This window comes from Bos mutus, chromosome 4 (assembly GCF_027580195.1).
Source record: "Bos mutus isolate GX-2022 chromosome 4, NWIPB_WYAK_1.1, whole genome shotgun sequence".
NCBI lineage: Eukaryota > Metazoa > Chordata > Mammalia > Artiodactyla > Bovidae > Bos > Bos mutus.
The window spans coordinates 113,183,896-113,193,217 of record NC_091620.1 but is presented as its reverse complement, the minus strand read 5'-3'; the positions used below and the strand labels follow the sequence as shown (position 1 = coordinate 113,193,217).

At 42.2% G+C, this 9,322-nt stretch overlaps 1 protein-coding gene across 2 annotated transcripts in view; it reads left to right on the top strand.

Annotated features, from left to right (window-relative positions):
• The first annotated feature begins 517 nt into the window (after positions 1–517).
• Positions 518–9,322, top strand: part of DDC (dopa decarboxylase) — a 106,353-nt gene continuing 97,548 nt past the window's right edge. Inside the window, exon 1 of one of the 2 annotated variants that reach the window (XM_070369911.1) lies at positions 518–916. The gene's annotated coding sequence lies outside the window, so the exon portion shown is untranslated. Of the gene's footprint in view, positions 917–1,557; positions 1,903–9,322 lie in introns of those variants that run through there. The other variant, XM_005909966.2, reaches the window with a different exon arrangement.

The following is a 9,322-nucleotide window of genomic DNA, read 5'->3' as shown; positions in this document are numbered from 1 at the left end:
AGGATTTAGGTTGAAGTGTTTAGGGTTATAGGGTTGGGGTGGGGGTCAGAGTTGGGGTCATAGTCATCATCAGTGTGGCCCCTTGGCTTTCCACCACCTGCTTCACTGGAGTCTCCAGGGCTCCCTTGCTGCTCTCCACCAAGTAGGGATATTGAAGTTCCTACATGTGTCTCCAGGGCTTCCCAGGTGATGCTAGTGGTAAAGAACCCATCTGCCAATGCAAGAGACATAAGAGACACCCGTTTGATCTCTGGGTCGGGAAATTCCCTGGTGGAGGGCAAAGCAACCCACTCCAGTATTCTTTCCTGAAGAATCCCATGGACAGAGGATTGTGGTCGGCTATAGTCCACAGGGTCACAAAGAGTTGGCCACAACTGAAGCAGCTTAGCACGCATGCAAAGGTGTCTCCAGACCAGATGGCGTGGCTTTGACCCTGCAGAGAGTTGCTCAGTGTGACCCAGGCACGACTGTCGCTGGGAGAGGAAAAGTCTTCTTAAGACCATGGACTAGGGGCAGCTTTACTGCATCTGCCTGGAAGATCCACCCACGACAGCACCAGAAGGGATTCTTCACCTCCGAGCTGCATTCCATTGGAAATGTGTTCTGTAGAAAAGTTCCAGTCCACACGGTACAGTGAAAGTACATAGAATCCCCACTCCAGCATCAGCGAGCCTCCAACTCTGACCTATGGACACAGGACTTAGTTAAGGAGGCTTGGCAGAGGCTGTCCATGACTCATCACTTTTGCGCACACAGCTGACGTCCGGTGACTCTGCCCAAGGCTGCCCCTCGGCACCAGAGCCTGCTGTGCCTGAGTGAGGGCTGAGCAGGGGAATTACCAGCCTTGACAGGCGGGCAGTCTGTCCTACCTCCTTAGTCCTGCGGTGTGGGGCCTGCCTACCTGGCCACCACAGGGGTAAGTGGCTTGGAAGTGTGCCCGGTGCTGCCTAACAAAATAACAACTAACAAAATAAACAACTTGCACTCCAGTCTGTGTCTTAGGGCAGCTTTGGACAAACCCAAACTAAGACAAGAATGTCCCTGGAGTGAGACGACGGGGCTATAGAAGGGAAAACGCCCTTCCCAAAGGTCAGATCCTCACAATTTAACTCCATCAGTGTGCTTGCAACCCAGACCTCAGCAGAATATTTTGAACAAAATTTAAATATGATTTACAAACAAACGATTTTAAAGTTCCTCTTGAAAGAAATATATATGAAAGCAGCAAGGATTCTTTTTTAAGAAAAATGATAAGGGGTTTCTTGCCTTTCAAGAACCCAAATACACTAGAAAGTGATGCATTTGTATGTATGCCTGAAATTAATCCAACATTGTAAATCAACTATACTTCAATTTAAAAAATTAAAAATAACAAGAATATCTTAAAAGGAAAGAGGCAAAGTTTACACACTGTAGCCCTGGCACAGAAATAAAAGAACAATTTCACAGGACCAAAACAACTAGCTCAAGAAACACAAATATTTTTCAAAAATCATGTTGGAAGGATTAGCTTACTCTATCGAGGGAAAAAAAAATCAGAACTTTATCCTAAGACTTACCCTAAAATAAATTTCAGATGGAGGAAAGTTCTAAAGATAAATATCTAAAAGTATAAAATACTAAAAGGAAACAGAAGTAAATGTGTATACATTCTGAGTGAAGAATCGTTTCCCAGGTTCCCCAGAGATTTCTCAAGATTTCCTTGACCTTTATCACTATTAGAAATTAATGTTTAACCAGCGTATGACGCTGGAAAGGCAAGGGCTCACAGACCTGAAGCAGTGAGAAGAGTGCAGGGCTTCAGCCCAGCTACCCGGCTGCTCCCACGTGTTCTCCCCAACCCCCAAAGCTGGCAAATCTCAGACAGGAGTGGAGACCCAACAGGGCCAGAATTCCCAGCAAGTAAGTCCTGCTTTCTAACTTGATTACAACTGTTGGGAATGGCTTTACTCTGTCGCCCCAGTGCTGGGCTTTGGCGTAAAGCGGCAGCGCGCCGGCTGTGAGCCTGGGGGTGCTGAGCTGGCCTGGGGGTGCTGAGCTGACATGCGGGTGCTCACAGGGGCATGCGCCACCGCGTGATGACGCAGACACGGGGCGCCGTCTCCAGATGGCCGCTCACAGCGAGCACAGGACACACGTGGACTCCTCTGCTCTCTGCCACGTGCCACCCATGGGGTCTGGGGCTCCGAGCCCTGTCTCTTCCTCTCTAAGATGGGGGTTTTAACTGTACCTACCTTGTCAGATTTGGGGGAGCACTGATTCTCATAATGTATGGGAAATACTCAGCATATCGGAGATGCTGAGTAAATATTAGCTCTTCCTTTACATTTCTAACAACTGTGACTCTGCAAGGCTGTCCCTTCGTGACATGTGGTGTAGTCTCCTCAGAGGTAAATTCAGAATCTAACTGTGCAGTGGGATTTGAGAGAGTTGAAGGATCTTCCCTGCCAACCTAGCAGGCTCACTATAATCCCATCGGAAGATGCAATTCTGGAGGAGAAACCTTTGCTTCTCCATCCAGCTGGCATTCAAACAAGAACTTCTAGGTGTATTTTGTGTGCTGAGACTCACAAACTTGGTCCCCAGTCATATCCTCATTTCACAAGGGAGAAAACCGAGACAGAGGAGGTGAGAGACATGGTCCAAGACCTCAGAACTCGTGACCAAGGACTGGGACCTTCCTGTACGATCTGAAGTTTTCTGTCCTGCTACCCTGGGAGAGTGGTGCCTTTTTAAAGCACCTATGAAGCCTGGGGCTTGTAGTGAGTGCCCCAGGAAGAGTTAATAGGAGCTGCTTGGAGACCAAGGAGCACGGTCTGGAGGGATTGGATGGGAGGAGGTTGTGGTGGGAATGGAAAAAGTGGGAGGGGGAAATTCAGGGCACAGCTGGGACGTGGAGAGTGCAGGGCTGAACAAGAAGTGGGAGGCTTCGGGTTCCAAAGCGGGTGAGGGCACATGGGCATAGTCTTCTTGGGAAGTCTCCCTGTACCTGGCCGGGGGGCCCGGTGCTCCCAGTCCTTGAGGATCTCTTAGGAGAGGTCCTGATGGCCATCTTCTGAGGACCTCAGGAGGCTCTCGGTCAGCCTCGCGATCCCTTGTGATGGGGCCAGATGACAGGTCTGAAGGAGTTCACCCCTGCCCTTTGGGCTCACTTGTATGAAGGCTTGGGACAGACATGCCCCAGAGAACTCCACTCAGAGTGGATTGATGACATTCTGAAACCAGGAAAATGTTGGTGCTGCTTAAAATTTAAATCATAACTTCCAGACTTTTAAAAATTACTAAATGATGCGTAAAGAAGTAGAGCCCTGAGTTTCAATGCACCTGGGCCTCTGATGACTGAGGAAGAGCAGGGGTGTTTCACTTTACAGCAAGGTCATTAACAAGTAATCTATTAAGTGGCATGACTTTATAAAATGATAAAAGGTTCAGTCCACCAAGAAGTAATGTATTTCTAAACACATGTAGACCTAATGGAAAAGCCTTAAATATATTAAGCAAATTTTGGCACAACTATGGAGAGAAATCAGCAAATTCACCACCATAACAGACTTCAACACATCTTCAGCAATGACTGTGAGCTGGATGATAGAACAAGCTAACAAGAACATTAGTAAAGATTTAAAATATGTCAACAAGTAAGAGTCTTGGTTTATTTGATGTACTGTCTACCCAATGATTAGAATAACCCTCCACCCAATATTAGAAAACACACTTTCTTCTCTAGAGTACATGAAATGTTTACAAAACTTCAGGATGTATTCATAGCAGGCTGAAGGAGAGTTTCAGTGTCGGTCAGAGAATTGCTAAAATACCAGTCGCTTTCCAACCACAGTTCAATTCAGTTAATTAAATTACAACTGAAGAAAAAAATAAGTAAAAATTGCTGTGCATGTCTGAAAATTTGGGGGAAGCTACAATTTAACTCATGAATCAAATTTAAAATGTAACAGAAATTAAATAATGCTTGGAAATAAGTAGCCAAGGAGGGGCGGCCACAAGGAAATACCCCTCGTCCAAGGTAAGGAGCAGTGGCTGTGCTTTGCTGGAGCACCTTGAAGAGATACCCCATATCCGAGGTAAGAGAAACCCAAGTATAAGACGGTAGATGTTGCGAGAGAGCATCAGAGGGCAGACACACTGAAACCATAATCACAGAAAACTAGCCAAGCTGATCACACGGACCACAGCCTTGTCTAACTCAATGAAACTAAGCCATGCTGTGTGGGGCCACCCAAGATGGACGGGTCATGATGGAGAGATCTGACAGAATGTGGTCCACTGGAGAAGGGAATGACCAACTACTCCAGTATTCTTGCCTTGAGAACCCCATGAACAGTATGAAAAGGCAAAATGATAGGATACTGAAAGATGAACTCCCCAGGTCAGTAGGTGCCCAATATGCTACTGGAGATCAGTAGAGAAATAACTCCAGAAAGAATGAAAGGATGGAGACAAAGCAAAAACAATACCCAATTGTGGATGGGACTGGTGGTGGAAGCAAGGTCCAATGCTCTAAAGAGCAATACTGCATAGGAACCTGGAATGTCAGGTCCATGAATCAAGGCAAATTGGAAGTGGTCAAACAAGAGATGGCAAGAGTGAATGTTGACATTCTAGGAATCAGCGAACTGAAATGGACTGGAATGGGTGAATTTAACTCAGATGACCATTATATCTACTACTGCAGGCAGGAATCCCTCAGAAGAAATGGAGTAGCCATCATGGTCAACAAAAGAGTGTGAAATGCAGTACTTGGATTCAATCTCAAAAATGACAGAATGATCTCTGTTCATTTCCAGGGCAAACCATTCAATATCACGGTAATCCAAGTCTATGCCCCAACCAGTAATGCTGAAGAAGCTGAAGTTGAATGGTTCTATGAAGACCTACAAGACCTTTTAGAACTAACACCCAAAAAAGATGTCCTTTTCATTATAGGGGACTGGAATGCAAAAGTAGGAAGTCAAGAAACACCTGGAGTAACAGGCAAATTTGGCCTTGGAATACAGAATGAAGCAGGGCAAAGACTAATAGAGTTTTGCCAAGAGAACGCACTGGTCATAGCAAACATCCTCTTCCAAACACACAAGAGAAGACTCTACACATGGACATCACCAGATGGTTAACACCGAAATCAGATTGATTATATTCTTTGCAGCCAAAGATGGGGAAGCTCTATATAGTCAGCAAAAACAAGACCAGGAGCTGACTGTGGCTCAGATCATGAAATTCTTATTGCCAAACTTAGACTTAAATTGAAGAAAGTAGGGAAAACCACTAAACCATTCAGGTATGACCTAAATCAAATCCCTTATGATTATACAGTGGAAGTGAGATATAGATTTAAGGGACTAGATCTGATAGATAGAGTGCCTGATGAACTATGGACAGAGGTTCATGACATTGTACAGGAGACAGGGATCAAGACCATCCCCAAGAAAAAGAAATGCAAAAAAGCAAAATGGCTGTCTGAGGAGGCCTTACAAATAGCTGTGAAAAGAAGAGAAGCAAAAAGCAAAGGAGAAAAGGAAAGATATAAGCATCTGAATGCAAAGTTCCAAAGAATAGCAAGGAGAGATAAGAAAGCCTTCCTCAGCAATCAGTGCAAAGAAATAGAGGAAAACAACAGAATGGGAAAGACTAGAGATCTCTTCAAGAAAATTAGGATACCAAGGGAATATTTCATGCAAAGATGGGCTCGATAAAGGACAGAAATGGTATGGACCTAACAGAAGCAGAAGATATTAAGAAGAGATGGCAAGAATACACAGAAGAACTGTACAAAAAAGATCTTTGTACAGACCAGATAATCACGATGGTGTGATCACTGACCTAGAGCCAGACATCCTGGAATGTGAAGTCAAGTGGGCCTTAGAAAGCATCGCTATGAACAAAGCTAGTGGAGGTGATGGAATTCCAGTTGAGCTATTTCAAGTCCTAAAAGATGATGCTGTGAAACTGCTGCACTCAATATGCCAGCAAATTTGGAAAACTCAGCCACAGGACTGTAAAAGGTCAGTTTTCATTCCAATCCCAAAGAAAGGCAATGCCAAAGAATGCTCAAACTACCACACAATTGCACTCATCTCACACGCTAATAAAGCAATACTCAAAATTCTCCAAGCCAGGCTTCAGCAATATGTGAACCGTGAACTTCCAGATGTTCAAGCTGATTTTAGAAAAGGCAGAGGAATGAGAGATCAAATTGCCAACATCCACTGGATCATAAAAAAAGCAAGAGAGTTCCAGAAAAACACCTACTTCTGCTTTATTGACTATGCCAAAGCCTTTGACTGTGTGGATCACAACAAACTGTGGAAAATTCTGAAAGAGATGGGAATGCCAGACCACCTGACCTGCCTCTTGAGAAACCTATATGCAGGTCAGAAAACAACAGTTAGAACTGGACATGGAACAACAGACTGGTTCCAAATAGGAAAAGGAGTACATCAAGGCTGTATATTGTCACCCTGCTTATTTAACTTATATGCAGAGTACATCAAGAGAAACGCTGGACTGGAAGAAGCACAAGCTGGAATCAAGATTGTCGGGAGAAATATCAATAACCTCAGATATGTAGATGACACCCCCCTTATGGCAGAAAGTGAAGAGGAACTAAAGAGCCTCTTGATGAAAGTGAAAGAGGAGAGTGAAAAAGTTGGCTTAAAGGTCAACATTCAGAAAACGAAGATCATGGCATCCGGTCCCATCACTTCATGGGAAATAGATGGGGAAACAGTGGAAACAGTGTCAGACTTTATTTTTGGGGGCTCCAAAATCACTGTAGATGGTGATTGCAACCATGAAATTAAAAGACGCTTACTCCTTGGAAGGAAAGTTATGACCAACCCAGATAGCATATTCAAAAGCAGAGACATTACTTTGCCAACGAAGGTCCATCTAGTCAAGGCTATGGTTTTTCCTGTGGTCATGTATGGATGTGAGGGTTGGACTATGAAGAAGGCTGAGCACTGAAGAATTGATGCTTTTGAACTGTGGTGTTGGAGAAGACTCTTGAGAGCCCCTTGGACTGCAAGGAGATCCAACCAGTCCATTCTGAAGGAGATCAGCCCTTGGATTTCTTTGGAAGGACTGATGCTAAAGCTGTAACTCCAATACTTTGGCCACCTCATGCGAAGAGTTGACTCATTGGAAAAGACCCTGATGCTGGGAGGGACTGGGGGCAGGAGGAGAAGGGGACAACAGAGGATGGGATGGTTGGATGGCATCACCGACTCGATGGACATGAGTTTGAGTAAACTCCGGGAGTTGGTGACAGGCAGGGAGGCCTGGCGTGCTGCTATTCATGGGGTGACAGAGTCGGACACGACTGCGCGACTGAACTGAACTGAACTGGAAATAAGTGATAAGGAAATATACTAATTTTAAAACTTGAACTGCATATTGAAAGCAGCACATAGAAGAAAGAAAATAGTTTTAAATGCTTATATTAGAAAGTAAAAAGGCCAAAAAAATAATGAGGTAATCCCTCAACTAAAGATGTTAGTAAAAGAACAACAGGATAAAGATCACTGCATGCAGGCAACAATAAAGACAAAGAAGATAAATCAGTGAAAAACAAAATAAATGTAAACTAAAGAGGATTAACAAAGCCCAGTGTTTTTTTTTTTTTAACTAGTATAATAGGCACAATTTTCGTAATATTAGCTAAAGACAAAAAGAGACAGGAATAGATAAATAATACAGTAATAAAAGGGGATATAATTATAAACCCAACAAACTAAAAAGCTAATGACTGTATCATAAAAAGAATTCTTGTCATTAAATCTAAAAAGCTGATGAAATAATATCAAATTGGGTTCAAGGAGAAATAGAAATCCTGAAGAGTCCTATAATAAAAATAAATTGACATTAAAACATATCTGCAGAAATGAAGGGGGGGCCAATGATTTTATGTATGATTTCTTACACTTTTAGCAACTGCAAAATTCCAAATTTCAAAATTATATGACTGTTTCAGAGAATCAAAAAGAAGAAATTACCTTCAGATCAGTCTGTGAGACCATAGAATCTGACAATAAAACTAGAGAAAAATTCTATACAAAATGTTAATGCACCACAGTTTTATCCCAAGAATAAAAAGATATTTGAAAATTAGAAAATTTATTAATGTGACTCATCACTTAACAATTCAGAGTAGGAAAACCATAAGATTTTTTTACTTTTGGTGCAGAAAATATTTTGATAAAATTAAACATCTATTAATTTTTAAACTAGGAATAGAAGAAATCATCTAATAAAGAATATCCGGGAGTTCCTGGCGGTCCAGTGGTTAAGACTCCACACTTCAAATGCAGGGGAACAGGTTCAATCCCTGGTTGTGGAACAATATCCTTCCATTCAGCATGGCCCAAAAAAAATTTTTTTAAAGGCTATTCAATAAAACCTGGCTGTGAATAGTGCAATGTTAGAAGTGGTCCTTTTAAAGTCAATGGGATGAGATGTTCACCACCACTGCTTCTATTAATACTGCGTCAAAGGCCCTACCTAGAACAGTGACAGGCACATAAAGAATTTTAAAAGTTAAGTTTTCTAGCAATCACATTAGCAAAATTAAAAACATGTGTGCACTGGAGTAGAATATTTTAGTTAGAACAACAAAGTGAAACGTAGCCCTGCATTCAAATTATGTAGTGGAGAAAATTTCCACATTGCTTCAGTTTTTAGATTTAAATTTAAATTATTAAATAAAGTTAACAGAAGCATTCACTTCCACAGGAGCACTGGCTGCACTTCAAGAGCTCAGTAGCCAGATATGGTTCATATCTCTGATGTGGGACAGTGCATCCTAGACAGTGCAATGAGACAAGAAAAACAAATATGTAAAAGAACTAGAAAGAACACTTTCATGATTCACAGATGATACGACTGATTACATTGAAATCCACCTGAATTAACAAATTATTGAAAATTCTGAGAATATAGTTAGGCGGCCAGAAAAAACATCAAACACAAAATCAATTGCAATTCCATATGTTGGCAATAAACATCTATTTTCTTGGATTATGAACAAGAAAAATCACTTTTTCACATATTTATGAGACATTTTGTTTCCATTTCTGGTAAATGCTTGTGTTTCTACTGAATTGTGTTCTTTACTGAAAAGTTCTTTTTAAATGCATATTTCTTTCTTTTTTTTTTTAAATTTTATTTTATTTTTAAACTTTACATAATTGTATTAGTTTTGCCAAATATCAAAATGAATCCATCACAGGTATACATGTGCTCCCCATCCTGAACCCTCCTCCCTCCTCCCTCCCCATACCATCCCTCTGGGTCGTCCCAGTGCACTAGCCCC